The sequence below is a fragment of the Schistocerca nitens genome, chromosome 4, assembly GCF_023898315.1.
Source record: "Schistocerca nitens isolate TAMUIC-IGC-003100 chromosome 4, iqSchNite1.1, whole genome shotgun sequence".
NCBI classification, from domain to species: domain Eukaryota; kingdom Metazoa; phylum Arthropoda; class Insecta; order Orthoptera; family Acrididae; genus Schistocerca; species Schistocerca nitens.
Window position 1 is genome coordinate 832,726,615 of NC_064617.1, and position 27,513 is coordinate 832,754,127.

The 27,513-nt window shown below is 42.9% G+C and overlaps 1 protein-coding gene across 2 annotated transcripts in view; it reads right to left on the bottom strand.

Moving 5' to 3' along the window:
* Positions 1-23,927, bottom strand: part of LOC126253263 (homeodomain-only protein-like) — a 389,905-nt gene extending 365,978 nt beyond the window's left edge. Inside the window, exon 1 of one of the 2 annotated variants that reach the window (XR_007545932.1) lies at positions 23,820-23,927. The gene's annotated coding sequence lies outside the window, so the exon portion shown is untranslated. The remainder of the gene's footprint in view (positions 1-23,819) is intronic. The other variant, XM_049954473.1, reaches the window with a different exon arrangement.
* Between the last annotated feature and the right edge of the window lie 3,586 nt (positions 23,928-27,513).

Genomic DNA, 27,513 nt, shown 5'->3' on the forward strand with positions numbered 1-27,513 from the left:
GGGAATCTAAACCGGGCCCTTAGGATCGACAGTCTGTCGCGCTGACCACTCAGCTACCGGGGGCGGACACTCTGACAGGTGACACGTACGTAAGTATCCTGTCTGATCACCTGCTTCCATTCATGTCCATTGTGAATTCCGACGGAATTGGGCAATTCCAGCAGGACAATGCGACACCCCACACGTCTATAATTACTATAGAGTGGCTCCAGAAACACTCTTCTGAGTTTGATCTCTTTCTCTGGCCACCAAACTCGCCAGACATGAAGATTATTGAGCATATCTGGGATGCCTTCCAACGTGCTGTTCAGAAGAGCCCTCCACCCCCTCGTACTCTTACGGATTTATGGACAGCCCTGGAGGATTCATCGTGTCAGTTCCCTCCAGCACCTTCATACATTAGTCGAGTCCATGCCACGTCGTTGCGGGAGATCTGCGTGCTCGCAGGGGCCCTACACTATATTTGGCAGGTGTACCAGCTCCTTTGGCTCTTCATTGTATGTAAAACTTCATCTACTAAGTTCCTTCTACAACCTCTACAAGTGTGTAGCTGTAACATGAAATGAGAAACCGCCTGTATAAAATGTAGGTTTACCTACAATCATTCCTCCCACGCGCTATTTGCGAATGGAACAGTGATGGGGGAATAAAAAATGGTTCAAATGGCTCTGAGCACTATAGGACTTAACATTTGAGGTCATCAGTCCCCTAGAACTTAGAACTACTTAAACCTAACTAACCTAAGGACATCACATACATCCATACCCGAGCCAGGACTCGAACCTGTGACCGTAGCGGTCGCGCGGTTCCAGTCTGTAGCGCCTAGAACCGCTCGGCCACACAGGTCGGCCGATGGGGGAATAGGTATTTTCTTTAAAGTCAGTACCGCCATTAGACTGTTTTTTTATTTGCAGTGTTACATTTACACGATCATGATTTCGGTTTCAAAGTGCCATTATCAAGTGTTTTAATTTTGAGTGCCTAAGATGGCATACTGTCGTATTTAAAATACATTATTAGACACATTGTCTAAGGGTCAATATTTCTGGTAAAGCCTACTGCTTTCTTTTATCACTGACAAGGAAACCTCCCCATCACACCCCCCTCAGATTTAGTTATAAGTTGGCACAGTGGATAGGCCTTGAAAAGCTGAACACAGATCAATCGAGAAAAAAGGAAGAAGTTGTGTGGAACTATGAAAAAAATAAGCAAAATATACAAACTGAGTAGTCAATGTGTAAGATAGCCAACATCAAGGAGAGTCTGAGCTTAGGAGCGTCGTGGTCCCGTGGTTAGCGTGAGCAGCTGCGGAACGAGAGGTCCTTGGTTCAAGTCTTCCCTCGAGTGAAAAGTTTACTTTCTTTATTTCCCAAAGTTATGATCTGTCCGTTCGTTCACTGACGTCTCTGTTCACTGTAATAAGTTTAGTGTCTGTGTTTTGCGACCGCATCGCAAAATCGTGTGATTAGTAGACGAAAGGACGTGCGTCTCCAGTGGGAACCGAAAACATATTGCCCACGGAATACATCTCACGTATTTAATGCGCTCTCGTCCAAAGTAGCGAACAGTCAACTGCCAGCCAGGGAGCCTCGTTAGCAGGAATAGCCTCTCTTCCGTGCGCTGTAGTCGACTGACGTTGTGTGTTTCGATGTTTGTTTAGGTGTAGCGTCCCCATACTACGGTGCAGTTACCTCGCATCGGACGGACGGACGGACAGATAATAATTGTCTGAAAATAAAAAATTAAACTTATTCACTCGAGGGAAGACTTGAGCCAAGGACCTCTCGTTCCGCAGGTGCTCACACTAACCACGGGACCACGGTGATCCTTAGCTCACACTGTCCTTGATGTTGCCCATCTTCCGCATGGACTACTCAGTTTGTATATTTTGCTTATTATTTCATAGTTCCACACAACTTCTTCCTGTTTTCTCGATTGATCTGTGTTCAGTTTTTCAAGGCCTATCCACTGTACCAACTTATAACTAAATCTGAGGGGGGTGCGATGGGGAGGTTCCCTTGTGAGTATACCACCTTGACTAGATATTGATACCGGAAGCACCCCTCGACACACACTGTCAGGTGACTCGCGGTGTATAGACGTAGCTGTAGATTTCTGTGGAGAGACTGGGCTGAGGGGAGTGGTCGGAGACCAGAGCGCAGACCTAGAAGCGGCGCTGAGCTGTCCAGGAATTCCCCCGCGGACCTGAGCGGACTGGATTCTTGCCTGCCTCTGGAGCCGCAGCCGGCGATCGGCCGTCGCTCTAAAAATACGGCTAGCGGCCGCCGGCGTGGAATGTGGCGCTGGGTGCGCTGCGTTGCACCAGATCCGGCACCGTTCCCCCCACCCCCGCCCTCCCACTCTCACTGACCAGCTGCCCGACAGGCGCCGCTTCCGAAACGCCGCCGCTCCGACATGGAAGGGGGCAGGCGCCGTGGGCACACGTCCAGCTAGTGAACCGTATGCTCCGCGTATCTTTCCACACATCGTCCGTCAGCGTCCATTAATATCATTAATTTTTGAGATAATATTTTGAATACATGATTATCCGAGTGTAGAGCCCTCCGTGGAACCGCCGACAATGAAAGAGACGACAGACACAATCAAAATACTAAAAAAACAACAAATTTTCAGGGAGAGAGGGCGTAACAGCTGAACTGTTTAAGAAGGAAGGAATAAAAATGTCGAAACAAACGCTCAAACTTGTTACGAACAGCACAGTAGGACATACATTTCTTTTACTAGTGGAATTTTCTGAAGCAATTTCTTTGTTTAAGCATAGAGAAACTTTGCATTTATGGCACTGAACATAATTATTCTGTTTCTTGCAAAATATGCACCTTCTTCTTGTGTTATTCCACAGAGGAAAGTGGTCAATTTTGTCCTTTCTGCATTCCAGCACTGGAGTTACTGTATTAGCAGGTTTCTTGCGTTTTTGGACATATCTTCAGTATTTGGACGTCCCCTTTTGAATTTTCCTTGCCCAGCAGATACCAATGCACTTGCAAGATTAGCTTGAAACTGACTGAGACAAACTTGTTCTTCAGACAGGACCTTGCAGTCTTCTCTACATCTCAGCCAGCTATTGGCAACACCTATTGTTATTGTGTGCCAGAAGATATACAAATACCATATTCTGGATTTTAATAGGATATAGCGATATCAACATATCATAGAGATATACTCCTCCCATATTACAATTGTACATTTAAACAATGGATGGTCTTGGGACAAGAATATGTTCTTTCTTAGTCCTATCCCATCTTTTTGCCATGTCCTTTGGCTCTACACCTGTTACCAAAGATAAGAATGTAACACATTTGTTATCATACCATTTCACAATGATGAACTTGCCCATTGTATCAAGTTGTGAAACTATAGTACCGCGTCCTTGCGCTTCATCTGCTTTTCGTCGGGAACAGTACATTTCTTCAATCTTGCAGCTCTTATTGTGCCTGTATAATAAATACCCCTCTTCAGTAGGCTCTCAGCAACATGATACGATGTGATAACATTGTCTGCATAAACCTTAAGAAAGCGATTGTCTTCCAATGCTGCAATTAGTGAACAGAAGCGATAATAATACCAGTTCATAAAAAGGGCGACAAACAACCATGCAGGAACTACAGAGGCATTTCATTAATTAGCACCGCCTACAAAGTGTTCTCCAAGATCCTCCAGAAAGAAATTATAACCATATTTAAAAGAAATAATAAATGAGAAACAAGCAGAATTTGTGAAGAATCGATCAACAACCGAATAGATGTTCATACTGAAAGAAGGAATAATGGAATGTAGTCGAATTAAATCTGGTGATGCTGTGGGAATTAGATTAGGAAATGAGACGCTTAAAGTAGTAAATGAGTTTTGCTATTTGGGGAGCAAAATAACTGATGATGGTCGAAGTAGAGAGGATATAAAATGTAAACTGGCAATGGCAAGGAAAGCATTTCTGAAGAAGAGAGATTTGTTAATATCGAGTATAGATCTAAGTGTCAGGAAGTCGTCTCTGAAAGTATTTGTATGGAGTGTAGCCATGTATGGAAGTGAAACGTGGACGATAAATAGATTAGACAAGAAGAGAATAGAAGCTTTCGAAATGTGGTGCTACAGAAGAATGCTGAAGATTAGATGAGTAGATCACATAACTAATGAGGAAGTATTGAATAGAATTTGAGAGAAGAGAAATTTGTGGCACATCTTGACTAGAAGAAGGGATCGTTTGGTAGGGCATATTCCGAGGCATCAAGGGATCACCAATTTAGTATTGGAGGGCAGCGTGGAGGGTAAAAATCGTTGAGGGAGACCAATAGATGAATACACTAAACAGATTCAGAAGGATGTAGGTTGCAGTAGGTACTGGGAGATGAAGAACCTTGCGCAGAATAGGGAAGCATGGAGAGCTGCATCAAAACAGTCTCTGGACTGAAGACCACAACAACAACAACTGAAAGAAGCCATATCCAAAAAATGGGAGTATAACAAAACAATGGCAATACTATTTGTTGAATTTAAGAAAGCCTGTGACAGTATATCCAGAGATACGTTGTGGGAGAAAATGCAGAGATTCGCAATATCGAAGAAGATAATAAATCTCGTGAAAGTGGCACTGAAAGGCGCGAAAGGGGTAGTGAGTTCAAATGGCTCTGAGCTCTATGGGACTTAACATCTGAGGCCATCAGTCCCCTAGAACTTAGAACTACTTAAACCTAACCAACGTAAGGACATCACACACATCCATGCCCGAGGCAGGATTCGAAGCTGAAGCGCCTAGAAGCGCTCGGCAACACCGGCCGGCTAAAGGGGTAGTGAAAATGGATGGAGAGTATTACAACGCGTTTGACATGAAAACAGGAGTCAGGCAAGGAGTTGGAATATCACCACTCTAGTTCAACATTGTAATACAGGAAGCGCTGGACGCAGCAAGTGAAGCAGAAGAGGGCATTAAAATAGGAACAAAAATAAATGTACTGGCCTTTGCAGATGAAGTAGCACTAATCGCTGAAAATCCGGAGAGCCTTAAAATACTAGCAAAACGACTCTTTCAAAAATCAAAGGAAACTGGATTAGAAGTAAATGATGTGGAAATAAATTCTTGAAGGTAGGAAGAAATTACAGAGCAAAAACACGGGAAACTCTGCAGATCGATAACCACACGCTTGAAGAAGTAGAGGAGTTTAAATATCTCTTATTAGTAGCAAACAACAAAAACGATGAGAAACAAGAAATACAGGCGAGTACCAAAGCTGCATCCAGAGCATCATACTCACTCAACAAAACTAAAAAATTTTCAAGAACAACCAAAGTAAGAATATATAAGCCCAAAATCAGACCAGTATTACTACATGGGGCAGAAATACGGCGTATAGATAAATACACGGAGAGGAGCACAAAAGTTTTTTTTTTAAATAAAATCCTGCGAAAGATATTCGGACCAATTTATGAGGGAGGAGAATGGCGAAGAAGAACGAGCATGGTGCTCAGGGAGCTACACAATGAACCAGATGTATCTGCGGCAAGTCAAAACAAGAAGACTAACATGGGCAGGCCACGTCTATAGAAGAGAGCAGGGATCTTTACTGAGAGAAGTCTCAGAGAATAAACCGGAAGGCAGGCAGAAAATGAGATGGAGAGAGCAGGTTGCTAAGTATCTCCAGGTACTGGGAGCAAGGAAAGAAGATGCCGAAGACAGAATACTGTGGAAGAGGCCAGAAACCGACTGCGGTTTGTGGGGCCAGGAGAGTCAGAGTAAGCAATTTTTTGAGTTCCTTACCTCAGTCGATAAAAATGTAACCCTAATAGAATCACATTGTTGCCTGTCTGTCCGTCCGTCTTAACAGTTAAGCCTCATGAACGTGCAGACACACCGAGTTGAAATTTATGTCATATACTAGGGTTCACGCTCCCTTGGCGGTGCCAAAATTTAAGCTTCTAAAACAATGCAATCAAAAGATATGGCCATTTTTGTCACACATTTCGATACCCGCGAATTCACTCGTCAAAGCTTTTAAAGTATTTCCCATTGACATAGAACTATAAAATATAGGAAGAAGCAAGTTTACACAGCACCAGAAAAGAAAAAATCCGTATGTTGTTCATTTGTAATTATATCACATAAACATTTTTCCCGTTTGCTGTCCGCCGATCTGTCGGTCCAGATGCAAACACCCTTTTTTCTCAGGAATAGAGGTATAGAGTTGAAATTTATGTCACATACTAGGGTCTATGGTCCCTTGGCGGCGTGAAAAATTTAAGCTTCTAAATCTACGCAATCAAAAGGTACGGTCGTTTACAGGATAACTATTATTGAACTATGTGAAAAAACCGTAAATTAGTTACAAACTACGACTCGCAGTCCTTATTGAACATGTAAACGTCACTATGGATATTCGGATTTAGGTTCTGATATGTTCGATATGCCTGCCATCATTGACGATGATGTGGTGCAGATGAATAGCGAAATTCCACAAGACCCGCTGAAATGTCGGAACATCGATGCTGTCGATCTCCTGAATAGCTGTTTTCAGCTTAGCAATGCTTTTGGAGTTATTGCTGTATGTAGTGTCACCGCCAGACACCACACTTGCTAGGTAGTAGCCTTTAAATCGGCCGCGGTCCGTTAGTATACGTCGGACCCGCGTGTCGCCACTATCAGTGATTGCAGACCGAGCGCCGCCACACGGCAGGTCTAGAGAGACTTCCTTGCACTCGCCCCAGTTGTACAGCCGACTTTGCTGGCGATGGTTCACTAACTACATACGCTCTCATTTTCAGAGACGACAGTTTAGTATAGCCTTCAGCTACGTCATTTGCTACGACCTAGCAAGGCGCCATATTCAGTTACTATTCTGAACAGATAATATTGTGAATCATGTACCGTCAAGAGCGACGTTCATCATTAATGGATTAAAGTTAAGTATGAAACTAATTCCGTCCGCTTTCTGAATTCTAATTCCTTGACATGTTCCAGACCTCACGTCAGTATAGTCCTTCCCTCCTCACGCCAGCCTGCGTGAGCTAAAACGCGTGCATTTCGGCCTTCTCTAGTAACACGGTGTTGGCTCTTCTGCCAACCCAACACTGTACACCTTGTATTTATTACATCCCCACAAAAAAGAGTCGCATGTGATCAGATCCGGAGAATATGGCGGCCAATCGAGGCCCATCCCAGTGGCCTCTGGGTATCCCAGAGCCAGAATGCTGTCCCCAAAGTGCTCCTCCAGGCCATCAAATACTGTCTTGATTCGATGGGGTCGAACTCCGTCTTGCATGAACCACATCTTCTCGAAATCAGGGCCACTTTGGATAATGGGGATGAAATCATCTTCCAAAACCTTCACGTAACGTTCAGTAGACACCGTGCCATCAAGGAATATCATACCGATAATTCCATGACTTGACATTGCACATCACACAGTCACCCGATGAGGGCGAAAAGACTTCTCGATCGCGAAATGCGGATTCTAAGTCTACCAAATGCGCCAATCTTGCTTACTGACGAACTCATCCAAATGAAAGTTGGCTTCATCCCTAAACCAAACAACCATGCGCATACTCGTACTCCGCCGCCAACTGTGCAGTTTGAAGGTCCTAACACAAACCGTTCAAAAGTTATGGCGATTTTATTTCATGTACTTCAATAATTGTCACCCTTTATGTCACATATTTTGATACTCGTAAACTCGCTCATCAAAACACATTACTCCACTCTGTTTTGGCTTGATGCGACATCAGTGGTCCTGTGTTTCAAAAATAGCAAACACGTTCTGTTGCAGTTGTTTAATCATTTATACTATTATTTTTGGAACCACTCATCAAACGTATAGATGAACTATCTACGTATATCTCGGGCCTAGTAGTGTAGCGATAAGCAACGTGCCTGCAAACCGAGAGGTCGTGGAATCGAATATTGGTTGGGCAACGGATTTTGCAGTCTTCGTGTTAACCCTGTATGTAGAGTCACCAAAAACAATACATGGTTCGGGTTCCACATTAAAGTGTAAGTCCCCTTTCCCCGGTTAGATAACTGGGTTAAGTTACGGACACGCCACATGCAGAACTGGTGTCCGATAGAAACACCTACAGCAGTCCGTTGAGCCAGAGGAAATTATTATTATTATTATTATTATTATTATTATTATTTATATGCGTTATTAAATTTGTGTGGAACTCTCAGAGCGTAAGTCCTGCTCACATTTGTCCGGCTTTTTTACTGCTTCAGCTGCTTGTTACTAATATTTATTAGCCCTAAGCGTTTCGGCCGCATACTGCCGTCATCAGGTGCACTATAGTTACATGAACATTAATGCACCTGATGATGGTAGTATTTTGCCGAAACGTGCGATGCTAATAAATATCAGTAAAGAGGGACTTGAAAAGGAAGGGAAGCACCAACATTCTGGCCACAGAAGTGTCAATCGGCCCCGATCGAGCGTCATGTCATCCATCAGCCAGCGGCGTCATTTGTATGCGATATGGAGTAGCCAGCACACTGCTTCCCGCTCTTTGTCAACTTAGCAAACCTGGTGCTGTTACTTAGCATTCAAATAGCTCCTCAACTGGCATCAAGAGGTTGAGTGCACCGCATTCCAGTCCTCCCACAAAGGAAAAAATCCCTGGTAGTACTGAGAATCGAACCCGGGTTCTCCGCATGGCAGCCATCGACGTTTAAGTTACAGAGGCCGAGCCCAAAAGGTAATTGAAGCAGTAAAAATTATTTCATAAATTTGTAATACAGTTGCTGACCTCAGCCAATTCCATATGACATACTTGAATTTAAGTATACTATTAATGCAGTCACAATTAAGTCACAACTGTTTTCTTACATACTGTTTGCAGTGTCTGTGTTTAACGGTCCGTTATGCAATGTCCTTGAGACACGCATGTATGTCTGAGGGTCACTGCATAGTGGTCCGTTAAACGCAGACACTGCAAATAGTATATAAATACCTAGGCACAGGCGCGACAATTAGAAGTAAGTCTCTTACGGTCCGTGAATCACAATGATTGTGCGAGAGCAGGATATGGATACACGCGGTGAAATGTGGTGGTTCGGGGTGGTCATGGAAGCGCGCTTAGATAGCCAAAGTTGTTATAACGTAGAGTGGGAAATCAGGGTTCAAATACCGGTCCGGCACAAATTTTCGTCTGTCGCCAATATATTGTACATCTAGAGCCTCATCGTATTCGTCATTGCGAATATGTTTCCTGTTTTCTTACAGTATATTTCTGTCTATGAAGTCGAATTCTGTAAGTAGTCCCCAAAACATTTAGTTAAAAGGCATCAAAGCATCTATAGCAACAAAAGAATTGCTGTATATGTGGAAGAAAGTTCTCAAACATATTTTTAAAAAAAACACGAATTTAGGCCAGGATGTTGTAAATCTCCATTGCTTTCTAACCTCTATATCGACGATCACCCACGGCCAATCACGTGATTGGTTTTTCTGTCTGGTTGTTCCCTCGGTTCCCCCATTGTGCACTAAAGAGGTTGTGCTATGATACTGATAGCTGCTCTGATTGTGGAGACATGTTTGAAGTTGTCGTCATCATACGTGGTGGCCACGTCTCTTTCGCAACAATCTATTTTGCAGGGGAAGAAATTCGAGATTGTTGTACTACGCTTTCGAGCTTTTATGCATGTTCGCGAATGTTAACGAATGTTTTTGAGTGTTGTATATTATTCTCGAATGTTCTAGAGTACAACGTGGGAACAGAACTTTTCGAATTGATCTGTACTCCGCTAAAATCGTCTTAACCGGTGATTTGTGCAACGTACTAAAGGCAGAGGGACAACTCATCGAAAATGTGTATCCGCTTAAAGAGAATAACAACGTAAAGAAAAAATGCTTGTGTAAGCGAACAATTTTAGCAACAAAAAATGTAGTTCAGCCAAAAAATCTGCGATTATACAATATGACGCCAGGAAAAAAAAACTAGTGCATTAAATTCGCTCAGCAGTCCTGCTATGCCCCCGTGAAAGCATATAAGCTGAATTGTGAACCAGAAAGGAAAAAGACAGTTTTCATACGAATGCTACTCATTCAATTAACTTGCCATTCCGCTTTACAAGCCTCCAGTTGCCGGTAAGGTTAGCGCAATGTATGGCATAATGATGCACAAGGGCAAACCCTCCAATATTGAGGAATGAATTTAAAAGAACCGCGTTTCCGGCCAGAACAACTATACATGCAGTGTTCGCCTGTTGGTCAACCACTAAAGGTACTAGTCTTTGCACCCGAAAGTGATACAGGAAATATAATATGTAACAATGTACCAAGAACAAATTACTCGCTATACGAATGAGATGAACAACACTTGTTTTCCAATTCAGGAAACAAATTAAAAAAAGAAGACCAATCTCCTTTTCAATAAGTACAATTTAAGAAATTTACCCACTAAAAATAAAGTAATGACATTCTCGAGCAACCATTTAATTCAATAAAAATCGTCGTTGATGGCACCGAGGGCACAGTGGTTCGCTATCACAACGGACGATCAACTTCTGAATTTCATTCTCATAAACCGCAGCTCAGCAGCCGTTTAGATTCCATGGATTTTTGTACCTTACGTGGATTCTGGTCTAACATGAGCCGCTCATGTTTGTTAGCCAGTAACGATGCGAATTAAAAATCGTCACTCCATTATCACACCATTCAAGGAAATTAAAACCACTAGCTTCTAAACTGATTTTCGGTAAAAAATCTGTTTTCCTGAACTCTTTGCGATCTAACCCGTTTTATCATCATTCCATCTTTCACAGTGTTTTCTCCAATAACTTCCTTAATACGACCGCTCTAAATACAGAAAACGAACAACTGCGCATATTCCACACCTGGTGCGGTTATTAACTGACCGAGGCGTTTTAAATTAGCACAAACAAACGTAAACATGGACTCACATTCGTTTAAGGCCTCTGAGGGCAGCCAGTAGATGTACTAACCCAGCGTGCAATCACAGCGCTGCAGCGGCCATGTTTTAAAACAGTAGTTTCTTTAAATACCTCGCCTCGTAAACATAATTCTCTGTCATACAAAAGCTGAAATGTTACTTCGACAATTACAAATCGTGTAAACCTTTACGCCTCTGGAAATCGGCATCATCTTCAGGAATGAGCACTGTATGAACTGACTTTCTTTTAACGAAACCTGGTTTGTATCTTCTTATTCGCCTCAAAAGAGATTTGGTTTATCTACCACGCCTCTCCGGCAAAAATGTTTCTTACAGCATTCGTAATCAAATTTTAATCCCGAAAAAACTGTGCAAATCTTGTTGGCATTTTTAATAGTAGAGGACCATTGGCGTAATGGTAATTCCTTGTCGTATCTTAGTAAAGTGCTGTCTTTCATCTAGTTTATATATTTACCATTTTCTTTGGCACTATTCTTCTGATTTTCGGAACGGTGTACCGTACAATGGTTATGTGAGTCATCTCCAAGTACGTTATTACTTTAATTCTCTGTTCATGGATTCTGTGGGAACCATTAACAAATTATTTATGAATGAAGATGACGAGTGACTTTTTAGGGGACGGTGTGTCATCAGTTGCATCACCAAAACTATTAATGGACCGCACTTTGCCACCTCAGCGTCGACATTACGATAAATTCCACTGCCCGACGTCGGCAAGCAGTAGATAGTTAACGTGCGTGACAGAGCAGACCAAGCAGTTGCTGCCCGGGATTTATGGACGACCCTCTTCGCGCGTAAGTTACAGTTCCGCACTATTTCTGGAAGCCAGAATGTGGAACACTTGAGGCGCCACGCATAACGTAAGCGCAAAAGACGGAGACGGCAGCTATCTGCTGCGGTTCCTCGCCTTATTACAGTGGGTTGCGACCTTTCTGTTACTGAAGTAAACGCCGCAAGTCATCGGGGTCGTACGTGACGCCCAAACGGCTCCCCTGTCGAATTTCATAATGACTTTAGACATAATCACGTTGCTTCAGCCGCCTCCATAGATGAAACTGCAAACGCATCCGAACATATTTATAACGTATTCTGAGCTCGAACGTAAAAAAGGTGTCTCGAAGAGAATGACGTCATCCGTGCCAACTGGCATAACTTCCGGAAGTACGAGGTCTGTTAAAAAAATTTCGGAACATTCGTAACTTCGCGATAATAGTACACTAGATCGAAATGCAGTTGGCATCCCTGCACACGCCTCTGTTTAATGTGTAACTGCCGGAATTTCAATGTTGTTTGTTAGTTATTGTTCAGTGCTGTATTTAGTAGATCGTTGTGTCACACAATCTGCAAATTTCGAGATGGCAGAGTTAGGGGAGTAACGCGTCCGTATTAAATCTTGCGTGAAACTCAAGAAAATCTTTACAGAGACACACCAAATGATGCAGGAAACCTACAGTGATGAGTGCTTAAGCCATACTCGGTGTTACGAATGTTCACACGGTGAGACGGAAGTTAAAGATGACCCTCGTTTAGAATGCCCTTCGACGTCTACCGACAAGGCTCAAATCAGAAACGTCATCAAAACTGTGCGTGCCGATGGAAGACTGACTGTCCGAAAGATTGCCGAAGAATGCAACATTTCAGTTGGACCGTGTCATGAAATCCTGACACAGCATCTTGGAATGCACCGTGTTGCCGCCAAGTTCGTCCCACGGCTCGTGAGTCAAGCCCAGAAAGACCTTCCTCTCGCAATCTGTGAAGAGCTTACGGATCGCGGAGATGAGAACGAGATGTTCCTCAATAGAATCACAACTGGTGATGAGACGTGAATCTTCAGTTGTGATGTTGAGACCAAGGTTCAGTCTTCACAGTGGGACGGGAAAGGTCTCCAAGACCAAAAACAGCTCGTCAGGTCAGGTCAAATGTCAAAGAAATACTGACAGTTTTCTTTGACTCTGAAGGATCAGTCCATCGTGAATTCGTGCCACAGGGACAAACTGTTATTCCATGGTACTATCGGAATGTGTTGCGCCACCTATGAGAAAATGTGAGAAGAAAACGGCCTGAAAAGTGATGAGACAATTCATGTCTCTTGCATCATGACAACGCACCCACACATTCATATCTGTTGGTGTGTGACTATTGCACAAAAAACGAAATCACTGTGCTGACTCATTCTCTGTACTATCCAGAGCTGGCCCCTTCGGACTACAGGCATGCGTATTCAAATACAAAGATACGTTAACAGGCAGAATACGGCGCTGCGATCGGCAAAGCCTATACGTATAAGACAACAAGTGCGGCGTAGTTGTTAGATCGGTTACTGCTGCCACAATAGCAAGTTATCAAGATTCAAGTGAGTACGAACGTGGTGTTATAATCGGCGCACGAGAGAAGGGATACAGCATCTCCGAGGTAACGATGAAGTGAGGACTTTCCCGTACGATCATTCCACTAGTGTACCATGAATACCAGAAATCCGATAAAACATAAAATCTCGGACATCGCTGAGGCCGGAAAAAGATCCTGCAACAACGAGACCAACGATGACTGAAGAGAATCGTTCAACGTGTTGACAGAAGCGCAACCCTTCTTCAAATTATATATATGAAGACAGCAACTTGTTCTCGAAAGAACAGTTGCTGTTGATGACCATGCAGCTTTTCCCTGGAATAAATGATGACTAACTGACAACCTCAGCTGCCGACAGGTGTTGCTGTTATACCTCGATGTGGACAGCTGAAAATGTGTGCCTCGACCGGGACTCGAACCCGGGATCTCTTGCTTACATGGCAGACGCGCTATCCATCTGAGCCACAGAGGACACAGGTGAATATCGCGACTGCAGGGACTTATCCCTTGCACGCTTCCCGTGAGACTCACATTCCCAACTGTCCACAATCCTACATATGTATTGTACCTTATGTATCATGTATGCATGCACACAGATACTGCAATGTAAAAACTTAATGCTAGTACATAATTCGATTTTATAAGATTCTACAACTTTTTCCACTCATAATATTACAAAGGGTTGTTCATCCAGGTGGTTGATGGCGCTTATATATTACCGAAACTGGTACCAACTATATAGCTTTCCATATTGTCGTCCAATATGATATTCTTATTCATTAAAGAATTCTCATCGACTACCAGATGTGGTTCTCAGTGAGGCTAGCAATCCGCAGATTTAGCATTGCCAAGTGCAACGGGAAACACTATGGCTTTAGCAAGCACTACGTTACTTGGGTTTGTTTAGCTGCCAGGCTATTCACGGTAAATTATAGCGTTACCTTGGCGCGGCGACAGTTTCAGCGCTGTTTTGCAGTCACAGTGAATTAACATTACCGAAATAGCGTCTCCAATCTTTCAAAGATAGCCCATAATGCAGTAATAAATATAAGACTTGTGCAGTCCAGTTTATATGACTGTACAGAAACGTGTTAAACGAGGAGACGAAGACTGTCTTAGTTCAATCCAAGGCTGTTAAGTGTCGGTTCTACTGGTCTATTTAAGGGTAGTTTATGACAGTTTCTCATATTCATTTTGTCGAATGCTCGTCCTGTATTAAGCTTTTCTCGCTTCCCACGCCCGGGTTCCCGGGTTCGATTCCCGGCGGGGTCAGGGATTTTCTCTGCCTCGTGATGGCTGGGTGTTGTGTGATGTCCTTAGGTTAGTTAGGTTTAAGAAGTTCTAAGTTCTAGGGGACTGATGACCATAGATGTTAAGTCCCATAGTGCTCAGAGCCATATTAAGCTTTACCCAAACAACCCCAAAACTGTAGCTTTCAAAACACACGTTATCCAAGTTTTATGATTTCAGTCACCATCAAAAAACAGAAGTCATGAAAAAATGGAATATATCCTTTAACATGATAAGATATTACGTTCTGTAAGCAAAAAAGTTGTTATAAGCGACTTCAAAGTTAAGTTGAATGAGCGTTTTTTATAATTTATTTACTCCTTCCTCGGTTATGGAGAGTTAGTAGTGACGTTTTATTTGCTTGTTATTATTTTTTATGTGCAACAGGGTTTCTTCAATTGCTCTAATACTTTTTACTTCATATTTTTACTTTTTACTATAAACCTAACGTTATTGGTATGCGAATGAAAATATACAAGAAAGAAAGAATAGAAGAAAAAATACAAGAGGTATGGCCAAGGTTCCAGGAAACATTCCCCACACGTAGAGGAAGGAAACATGTTATATGGGCATGGGTCCGAAAACGTTTGATTTCCATATTAGAGCTCATTTTCTACAACTCTTCGTCACATCAGTAATGGGAAACACACAGGAAAAGAATGTCGCAGCGCAGGATAAACACTTTTGTAAATAAAATGTCCAAAATGCTCTCAGTTCAGACGTACCCGAATGAACAGACATCACGCATTCATATAATTAATTGATCTCCATGAGCTAGGAATCCACCTTCTTTAGTGCGGATGCATAATTATGTTCGAACTGCTGTGGGGGTCTCAAAGTAGCGAACATGGAGGATATAGACGGGACTGTGGATAGGTGGCGCTAGGTGGCAATGTTGATAGGCCGAGGGGCGTGCCGAGATATTACGTGCATTGAGAAAAACGCTGTATTCGGATCACGCAGAGGTTAAACGCAACTGCATAGTAAGCAGGAGACCCCGGGTTCGAATCCCTGTCCGGCGCACATTTTCACTCCTCGCCGCCGATTCCGCATAAAGAGGGGACTGATGACCATAGATGTTAAGTCCCATAGCGCTCAGAGCCATTTTTTTCCGCATAAAGTCTTCATGCAGCTGACATCAATAGTCCCTTGCCTTACCTTTCCCTTCTCCCCCCTCCGCCTTCAATATACATAATAAGGATACATGAATCAACTCGTCGTCGCATTGAATCTCTGATGTGCTGATAAATTCCTGGAGAATAGCGTACTGTTTCACAGCCTTCCACAATATGGGCACGAAGACTCTGTACATATTGTACCAGGGTTCCACACAAAAGCTTTCAAATGCCACCATAAATAAAAGTCTGATGGCCTTAGGTCCGGAGAGTGTGGAGGTCAAGAAACTGGTCCATCTCTACCTATCCACCAAGCATGAAATATATTATTTCGACGCCTACGAACATTAACACTGAAATGAGGAATATCTCAACAGTGCATGAAGCACATGTTTTGTCACACTCCTAAACACACATTTTCTAACAGAACAGGTAGAATATTCTTTAAGAAAGCATGGTACCTTTCCCCATTAAGCATGAATGGGAGAACACGAGGCCCTAACAACATCACCAACGATGCCCGGCCTAAGTGTTGACAGAAACTCTTCGTTGACGACGTGCTTGCACAATTTCGTGAAGACTCTCGGTGGCCCGTGATAAAGGATAAGAGTGGACCCAAAATTGAACCTTGTGGGGCTTCCTTCGTTGTTTCTCCCTTTCCATTAACGTCTTTCTCTTTCAACATTGTTTGAATTATTCAGCACAACATTTTCATTCTGTTTGTTAAGTATGATGGAAACCAGTTCTAGTTTCGATGATTAATGTGACTATGAAAAGAAAGCAGATAATGAGCTCTATCATGGAAATGAAGCATTTCCGTACCCGTGTCCATATGACATTTTATTCCTCTATGTGTGAGGAACGTTTCTCTAAGTTCCATCATAACTTTCGTGCACCCAGTATTTTCCAAATATTTAGTACCTAACTATCTTAACTCTGAATACACTAGCTTTGATCATGTAAGGATGTAATTTCAGATTGTTAATTTAAAATCAAATGGTTCAAATGGCTCTGAGCACTATGCGACTTAACTTCTGAGGTCATCAGTCGCCTAGAACTTTGAACTAATTAAACCTAACTAACCTAAGGACATCACACACATCCATGCCCGAGGCAGGATTCGAACCTGCGACCGTAGCGGTCGCTCGGCTCCAGACTGCAGCGCCTAGAACCGCACGGCCACTCCGGCCGGCTGTTAATTTAAAAAGGTACCATCAATATTGATTTTAAAAATGTCAGAAATGTACTTTACATATACTAATGAAATAGGGTCAATTTTTACACATCATAATAATAATATCTTCAAAAATCTATTGAATGGATCACGATCAAAGGTTGGAAATACAGTAAGTTTCATGTACCACACGTCAAACTAAGTTCTTAGGGCACGATGCATCAGCAAACTCTAATAATTAGTTGTATAAAGAAATGACAGTTTTGTAATGTTGCCTTCTCGTTGATAAATTTCTGCCGGCACCTATGCTCTGGAATGAACGAATGTGACACTTGGCGGAAATCCGTCACCTATACGAGTATGGAGACACGAAGTTCGCCTGGCCTCTTTCGGCGCTATTCGGGAAGAACGGACCATGTGCCGTGCCGGCACCAGAGTTCTCCGTCTCTCTTCCTTTCATTGGAACGACGCAGTGGTTAAAGAAGAGGACACGCATTCGAGAGGGGGCGGGCTTCAAATCCCCGCCAGGGCATCCAAGTTTAGCGTGATTTCGCTGAATCATTTCAGTCGCGTGCCGGCCTGTTTCCTTTGAGAAGATCGTGGCCTCTTCCCTGATCCATCATTGCCCAATCCGTGCTGTCCCTAACGACCGCATTATCAACAGGCTTCGTTTCTAAATCAGCAGTGAAAAATAACTGGCCACACGATAACAGTCTGTGCGTTACCAGCACTGCCTGTTACGTACGTCTGTACTGGCCGTGGTCCACAACACCAGCCTCATTTGAGTCCGACTTCCCGCGGAGAGGTGGAATCATTTCCTCACTCTTGATAGCTCCCAGAAAATTTGGAAATTTGTGGTAAGGACTATGGGACCAAACTGTTGAGGTCATCGGCCCCTAGGCTTACGCACTACTTAATCTAACTTAAACTAAGTTACGCTAAGGACAATACACACCCACCCACATACCCATGCCCGAGGGAGGACTCGAACCTCCGACGGGGGGAGGGGGGGGGGGGAGCTGCGATAGCTCCCAGACGCCCAGAGAATCGTCGGTGTGTCGTGCCTCAGGGGTCGATCAAGACACTAATTGGAGTGATCTGAGGTAACTACTTGGACATAAATCGAGACGGCGGAGTCGGAAATCAATCCTCTTTCCTCACAACATAGTCCACTCGTCACGCGATATTTCTCTTAGCCACGCCCGTCGCTGTCCGCAGTGCTAGCAGAATTGGTGGGCAGCCGCAGAACGTTTCTCCTCTAAAAAGAAAAGTTTCCTCATAAGTTGACTACGGTATTTTTTTCCTTGGGAGGACGATAACTTAACATCTGAAAACGTCTCAAGACCCGTACCACAGTCCCAGAAATTAATGCACCTTTGCTATTCTGTTGGTATAAAATTGGGAGTAACATCCGCGTGGTGTAAGAAAAGATGTATACCTAACGAGGAGGCCCAGTGGTTGGCACACTGGACTCGCATTCGGGAGGACGACGGTTCAAACCCGCGTCCAGCCATCCTGATTTAGGTTTTGCGTGATTTCCCTAAATCACTTCAGGCAAATGTCGGGATGGTTCCTATGAAAGGACACGGCCGACTTCCTTCGTCATCCTTCCCCAAATCCGACGGGACCGATCACCTTGATATTTGGTCTCCTCCCCCAAACCAACCAACAGAAAGATGTATATTCTGATGTCATAGTCCGCAGCAGCTGCAATGAAATTCGAGACAGCAGGAGAAGCTTTTGATTTCCAGCTCACATTTACTAACGTCAGCATGTGGATTCGCGCATGGTGTCGTTGCCTATCTGGTGATTCTTTCTCATATTTCTCAAGATCGCATGGTAAACCAGTTTTGACTAGATGTTGTGATGAAATGTCACAACTGCTTGTCATTCATGTTGATACTAGAGAAATATTTCTAACATTGTAAGACTACTTCATTAACATTGCTTTTTGTAGCACTTAAGCATATGGGAGAAAAATTCAATCCTTTTCTGGACACGAGAGTAAGTTGTATCGGTTAATACACGGTCCACTCACATTAATGTGACCGCTGCCTATGTTCACCTTCGCGACTAAAATTAACACGTCACAATAATGGATAGCAACACTGTTTACATCCAGCTATAAGGTTAAAGTCTTTACGACATTGCAGAAAGCAAGAAACTAAATACGGAGAGAAGTGTATTAGTACTCCATATCCGAGTATTTTGTAAAGTTATACCCCTTAATCAAGATGTGGAGTACGAGGATTGTGATGGCGTAATAAAAGACCGTTTGGAGGTCGCTAGAAGAAACAGCGTACGTTGTCTGAGAGAGGGAGTACGCTTACTAAATTCTTACTTTATCATTCCCTTTTTGGCAACTGATATCTTAAATCAGGCCGTTCTAGTTGGTTTGGCTGGATTATGTATTGATCGCACTTCAGAACTGAAAAACACTTAAGAAGAACCGTCTACAATTACCAAAAATGAAGGAAGACTGGCTTTAACGTACCGTCGATATCGAGGTTATTAAGGACGGAGCGCAAGCTCGGATCGTGTCAAGGATGGGGAAGGAAATCGGCTGTGTCCATTAAAAGGTACCATTCCGGCATTTGCCTGGCCACAAATGAAGCAATACGGTTGATACTCTCATTACTGGAGTAAATGTTTATCTCCCTTTCAAGACAGCTTACGAGTTGGCCTCTGTGAGAGGCTCAGAGCAGTTTACTGTTAGTACATATCTTTAAAAAAAATGTTCAAATGTATGTTAATCCCTAAGGGACAAAACTCCTGAGGTCACCGGTCCCTAGACTTACACACTAGTTAAACTAACTTATGCTAAGAACAAAGAACACCACACACACACACACACACACACACACACACACACACGTTCCAGAGAGAGGACTCGAACCTCCCGCGGGAGGGGCCGCGCAATCCGTAACATGGCGCCTCAAACTGTGCGGCCACTCCGTGCGGCGTCAATATCTTCATGTTCTATATTTAGTCACTGTAGTTGAACTTCATTTCTAAGCCTACTTGTCATGTTGACTTTCCAAAATGCTTTTCACAGGATCTCAGTGTAATCAGAGACCACCGATTTGTGGAAGTTAGAGGATTATTGTAGTTGCTGGTCTGTTTATTTTGAAACAATCAGTTAGCTGACGGTAATGAATTCACATGGGTTGACTGACTAAGGGGGGTTATGGGACTAAACGACGAGGTCATCAGCCCCGCGATTCAAAATTTACTTGCGAAAGATAGTGGGTCCGCTAAAGGTGGGCGGATCCTGTCAGAGGGGTCAAACTATAAAGCGAGGAAGCTAAAAACACACACAGTAGAAGGCATAAAATGATAGGCCAAATCTAAAAAGTGGAAAAATAGAGGGATAAAACAGCGGTCATTGCAGGGGGAGTGGTCATGGGCCCCAGACCTAGAAAATACGAAGAGAGGCTCCTACCACAACCACCCTGTCCCTGCTGCAGGAGTAAAGTAAAACCTTATAACTAAAAATAAAAACAACTTTCACGTAGGAAACTGAATACCAGTCAACCATCCGTGAATCGTCTGCTAATATTAAAGACAAGGAATCTGGAAGGCTATACTTAGTATGACGGGCGAAAAGAAGGGGACATTCCACCAATATACGGGATATCATCAGTCTGACTCCACAGCTACATTGTGGGGGAGGGACTCGTTACACAAGGAAAAACAATGGGTGAGCCTAGTATGACTGATGCGTAGGTGGCATAAGACAGCGGGCTCCTTCCGAGGTGAGCGGAAGGAGGGGCGCCAAATTGCAGTATCTCCTTGAGTGTGAGGAGTTTATTACTGAGAGCAGTAGCGCACCAGATGTCATGCCACTTTTGGGCAAAGAGAGATTGGATGTGTATCCGCATATCTGCACCTGGAATCATGAAAGGGAGCGGAGGGCAAGTATTTACCTTCCTAGCCAAAAGGTCAGCCAGTTCATTCCCGGGTATACACATGAGTTGCAGTAGACACTCCTCTGAAGTTTTTTGATTAGATCATTGAGGTCGATACCACCGCCCTTTCGTGATCTCCAAGACATTTTTCTCTGTCTCACTTAGAATTAACATTTGAAGCTTCACTTATGGATTGAGAAATGTTTAACAGTACTTGCCGCACTCCTCATTCGGAGGAAGGGTACTATTTTCATGGGAACAGAAAACACAGAACATGTTCTGTGAGCGCCTTTAGTCGAAGGCACAGTGTTAGTGACTGCATAATATTGCTGATTCACCGAAAGATAACTATCCCTAACACAACAGGAAACACGTAATGTAATCATCGAGCCATTTTAGTTAGTCCGTGGAACAGTCTGCGGAAGGCAATTTTCTCTGCGTGAGAAATATTACGTAAATTACGTAAGGAGTGTGTGCAGCTTTCCAGCCAGCTATCTGCAGTTGGGCACGAGACCGAAACCTCTAAGGCCAAAACAAGGAACCGACTTGACGAAACTGTAAATGACGTCAATCGTACGAAACAGTATCTCCTCTCCACAAAAGTCTGTGCAGATCACGCTTGTGGAGGTCGACGGAGCACAGTATACACATTGTGGGGCAGGAAGTACAGCACTCAACGAAGGCCTAATAACGTACCTAACTTCTTGGACGGCATCCAATGTTACCCGTAAATCAGTCCGCACAAGCGATCGTAGTGTTGGCTAACGAAGGCCATCTCGTGGCGCAGGCGGCCAGTATGCCAGGAAAGATCAATGCAGAGCACGTTAAGTGTAACTGAAGAAAAGCGAGTGACCACAGTTACCTTCGTAATATTTAAATGAATCACCCTACATTAATGTCAACAGAAAGGTGACTGGAGACGCAGAAGTTGCTAATCTTCTGACATAACAGAGAAAACTCGAACTAAGTAAGAAAAAATTAGTGTTTAACGTCTCGTCGACAACTAGGTCATTAGAGACTCAGCCCAAGTACAGATTAGTGAACGATGAGGAAGGAAACAGGTCGTGCCCTTTCAAAGGGAACCATCCCAGCATTTGCCTGAGGCGATTTTGAGAAAACGCGGAAAAACTTAAAACTGGGTAGCTGGGTGGGGATTTGACCGTCGTCTTCCCGAATGGCAGTTCGGAGTGCTAACCAGTGCGTCACCTCGCTCGGTGAGAAAACTAGAGTGAAATAAATCAGGTTGAAACACATGAGAACAACAAAGTCGTCTGTTGCGTTCCCTCGCTCCATATGACTCTCACTCGAAGACCGAGAACAAGCTATGATTTCAGTTTTTATTTTTGTATTAATGGCTTCTTCAGTATTTCGATCTCAACCGCAGATGCTGTCTCCCAGGAAAAGATCTTCAATTTTTTTTAAATACCCATGGTTCATAGAGTAGATTTATCCATATCGCAATGCAAGATAAAATAATTAAAATAGATAACACAACTCAATTTTTCCTCAAGTAAAATAAAATTATAATAGCAATTAAAAGGTTCGTGTCTACCGATATAAGAACTCAATGAGAACTGGCGTACGTGTTTCAGAAAGCCATGCTTTCACCCGAATTCAGATTTTGTTTTCCCTGATGCTCTCAAACAAAAGCACAAGTCGCGTACCATTTGATAAGGCTGCGTTTCATATCAAAATATTCGGCAAGTAGCAAAGTAAACAACCGATAAGTCTTCTTAGTAATTTAAAACATTAGTTTCCTGTGTACTTCGAATTGTATGTAACTGAAGCCATAAGTACTAACGTGCTCTAAATTTTAACATTTCCTGAAAAATGAATGTCAATCAATCTAGCTTGAAACAGAATAAAACATTCCACAATACGGTGGAAGCAACGGGAGGTAGGACTTTATCAATTTCTGAGAGCAAAAAAGTTTTTATGTAATAATTGGATTAAAATTCTAATCGAAAAACAAGTTTTTGGTAAAAAAAAACAAATATCGCAGTTCTCTGTAGAGGGTAATCCAAAGTGGAAGAAATAGTACAGGAATAAAATAATTTCGTAAGGAAAAGAGGTTTTCTCCGTCGATCATGACCGTCATGGAATTCTAAATAAGACGAAAGATGAAATCAGGTACTTACAGATACAAACAGGTGGTGGTTCGTTTCCCTAACGGTAAAATTTGTTTTGTTGTAACGCACTACCAAGAGAAATGACGTCACGCCTCGTTCAGCAGTACTAATACGTCGGGACAGCGACATACACGTGAATATTTCGATGTCCGTTACTAATCACTTTCAACGTAAACACTTCGTTTAGTATGCAATGAGTGCTCCTATCGCTAGTGCGCGCCATATGTTGCTCAGTACAACCTGTTTATTATATTCTGCAACGTTATAGAACACAGCAGCTGTCCCTGTCAGTAGGGTGACAGGTACAAAAAGATGTGTGACGTAATTCATGTAACTAAGAAACGCTGACTCACACGTTATAAGAAAAGCAACGTAATAAGAGCAGAACAGATGTGAGTAAAGAGATTTTCCTCACATTACTGCATATGGTGCAACTAAGGACGTGGTCCAGTTCCGTCCAAATGGTTTGCGATTAATGCAAAGTTACATGTTTACAAAATACTGCACTGTATTATTTTCTTACTGAATAGATAAAAATATGAAATTTTACCTTATTTTATGAGAAAATCATGATCACTTCAGCACCCTAGCAACCGGACATAAGCATAATTTATCGACAAAATGGCAGTTTATACGTTTATTTCGAACACTTGGGGAAACTAATATTTAAAATTACTATCACACATATTCTTATGAAATAGATACTGGACCTAAATATCAGAATTATAATCTAAGTTTACGGAATCTATACTATGAAGTAAAACGCAAAAAGTGTCACTGCTACGGTACCAGAAAATTCATTGCGCAAAATTTCTTCGTTGCTGAATGTTCATAAGAGCAATAGTTTTTAAAACCGTCGACACGCGTGTCAAGGCAGTAGAGACATCACAGAAGAATATTATTTTCTCCACCACCATATGACGAGAAGAAACATGGTACTCACTTCGCTTTACAGCCGTCGGGAGATAAACGTCAAACGCCCGGAGCTGCGGTACGCTATCGTGTTCGTCTTGTGCGCCTGAAGGCTGGCGGTGTTGTGATACGCCGTGAAACGCGCAGCACCGCAGCCAGCGGAGCGAAATGCGCATGCGCCTCGTGAACCAATAGCGGCGCTCGGCGACGGCGTGCGATCGTCGGATTCGTTAAGAGCAACAATGAAGCGCAGCGCCAAATTTGGTGCCGACGCGGCCTCAACGCAGGCCACATTGCGGAGGCCAAGGTCGGGATTAACCCAATTACTGTTTCCATTGCAGAAGACGCGCAGTTGACGGAAGTTCAAACGGATGAGCTGCGGTGGGTTTAAAAACACGGGCAGAATGTATTCCTCTATATTCCGGCCACGTACTACCGTACTACCGTAAATTCAGGTGCGTCTTATACCAAAAATTAATACAAAAATGTCCAGTGTTTGATTTAAAATTCTCATCGGTCTTAAAAATGACCATATATTCGATGCCACGGGAACCCTATCTCTACCTGGCATCACTGGATTCAACTGGCAGTGCATTGATGCGACGAACATGAGTTGCGGGGATTCACAAGCTTGCTTGCTAACACTGTCTGCCTCCCCCCTGCCCACAAATCACTAACCCAGAGCACTGTCCAGCCTATGATGCGTCGCTGCAGTCTACGGCGGCCAGTGAACTTGAATTGAAAGTGATTTGTGTTATCGGTAACAGTATAATATTTTTGTTAGTAGCTAGTTTCGTAGCGGAAAAAACAGGTATTCATACGACGCGAGCTATAAGTTGAAAGTAAATAGCATATACAGGAGAACGTGGAAACAGCAGCTGAGCGGCATTTCGGCTCTCCACCAATGGGAAAAAAGAAACATTCGCGATTGGCGGACTATTAAGGAAGAATTGAAAAAAATGAGAAAGGCTAAATACGCAAGTAGAGACTGAATGCAAAATGGCTAAAATTAGAGGATGACGTGATGAAGTAGATTCAAGGACACCGTCAAAATGGCATTGGAATTAATACAAAAACGATTCAAATATACGCTCGTAATCTAGCGCTATAGTGGAACTTAACAGACTTTAAGGGCTCAGTTGGCTTTTGCTACAGGTTTATGAAGCGTCATGGACTTAACACGCGAATCAAAAGCAAATTACTCGTATTTCAGAAAATACCACAAGAGTATGAAGAGAAAACAATGTCTTTCCATCGCTTTATTATTCAACATCGAGACAAAACCAGTGTGGAACTAAGCCGAATAGCGCAAATGGACGAAACTCCTCTAACACGTGATGTGCCGAGTAACAGAACTGTTGCCATGAAAAAGTACTAAAACTGTAACTATAAAAACAAGTGGACATGAAAAAATGCACTACACTGTCGTTCTTTCATGTTGTGCTGGCGGTACTAAACTTAATCCAAAGATCATTTCCAAGCGCGAAACAGTGCCAAAGCCTTCTGAAATGCCGCCAGGTGTTGTTTGTTCACGTACATGATAAGGGTCGGATTGACGAGGCTGTTATGAAATTAGGGATTAACAGAGTGTGGGGGAGAAAAAATGTGTTTATTGAAGAAGAGTTCTCTTCTTGTGCTAGATCATTTTAGTAGTCATTTGAAAAGTTCTGTGAAAGAGAAACAGACAGGGAAATACAGAGCTTGCTGTTATTTCGGGAGGACTTACTTCAGAATTGCAGATCTCTTTATGCCATCCATTTAAAGTATATACGAGAGAGGAATGGAACAAATAGATAATGGATGAAACTTGACATGAACTGACGCCAAAGGGAGCTTTAAAACGGCCTACAATCAAATAACTGTGTCAGTGGATAAAACAGTCATTGTCTGACAGAAGACATTATTGTTAAATATTTCAAGAAGTGCGGCATAAGTGACGCTCTCGCTGGCAATGAAGACGTCTTATACATGAAGAGCTCAACGATGACGACGAAGAGGAAGAAGGAAGCGCAGATTACAGTTTTAGAGATCAGTTCGGTTTTATAAACAAAGAATTCTTTTAGTCTGGCTTCGCAATCTAATAATAAAAACCGTAAAAATGTTATTTTTTTAAAAAAATGGTTAATAATTAAGGTGCTTATTATAGACCATAGTGTCTTATAGTCTGTAAAATACGGTAGCGATGAGATATGGTTAAATACAGCTGCCTAGTGGCATTTCACGGATTAATCAGCATATAGCTCAACACCTGAAGATTCAGTGACTAAATGCGTCACATTTTCCAGGAATGATACTGCTTCGAAAAGCATGTAAATAGATTCGTTATTTCTCGACTGCTGAGAATGTCATATGTAGTTGTCTGACATCATCTAACTGGATAAAGCGTTGATCTACGATATTGTTTTCAGGTTAGTTTCTCTTGCATGGCCCTTCTAGGGAAAGGTTACGTTAGTCGTTCCACCGAATAAGCCGTACTCTAGTTTATAAAATGGTACATCAAGCTGTGTAGAACTGAACTAAATAGTCGTGCGAGTAAGCAAAAACAAAGGACCTGAAACGGCATTAACCACAACCATCGCACACATCGATGAGTGGCTCACTATCAGTGGGCTGGAGATCTCGGCTGAGAAATCAGCAGTCGTTCCCTTCTCCAAGTCGACGACAGCTCGCACTGAAGATCACATTACCTGTGGCAAGTACACCTTCCAAATAAAATCTCACGTTCGATTTCTGGGGATGATTTTTGACTCTCGGTTAAGCTGGGCGCCCCACATCCGATCCACCGTTACCAAGTGTGAAGAAGGTTTAAATGTAATCAGATCACTCACTCGTGTCTGGTGGGGAGCGCACCAGAGTGTTTTACTCAACATGTACCGAGGGATAATTCGATCTCGATTAGACTACGGCTGTCAATTTTACCACACTGCGTCAAAGATTCATCTCTCCAAATTAGATACACTTCAATATAGAGCCATTCGTACCTGTCTTGGAGCCATGCGATCGACGTCCACCAACGCCCTTTTAATAGAAGCAGGGGAGATGCCCTTGATCATTAGGCGCCAAATGTTATCGGACAAATTCTACATTCAAGGCATGGCCATTATGGACAGTTCCGTCTATCAAAGTAGAGACTGCATTTATCGACTGTGGATTGCATCCCACAGAAGGAATAAAGTGCCAGCCGTTTGTGCCAGCTTTGACACTTGGTCACCTGTCATACATTCTATACGGCGTTCAGCGCATCTACTTGTTTTTGAATATGATCTTTCAAACGCTCTACTCCCAGATCCCAGTCCATTATTTAAGTACGACCTGACTGGACAGTACTAATGTCGTCGTTGGCTTCAATCGTCTCGTTCAAGCACAATGGCCGGGTTTTCTCTGTGTATATACCGATGGCTCCAAAATTCCGCAAGAAGAGTGTACAGGATGCGCTTTTTTTGCCCTCAGATCCAGATCCGCAAAACCTTCAAACTGCCTACGAGCACTTCTATTTTTACGGTGGAGACAGTGGCAGTTTTGGAAGCACTTAAGTTTGTCTCTAGCACTTCCTTCCCCAAGATATTGATAGTATCTGACTCGCAAAGCGTTCTTAAAAACATTCAGTACAGTCGATGGAACAAAACAACCAACAGTTATATCTTGGATGTGTGATATCTGAATATATTCGCAGCACACGCACGGGCCGGACGATCCATTTGTTGTGGGTACCTTCCCACTCTGGT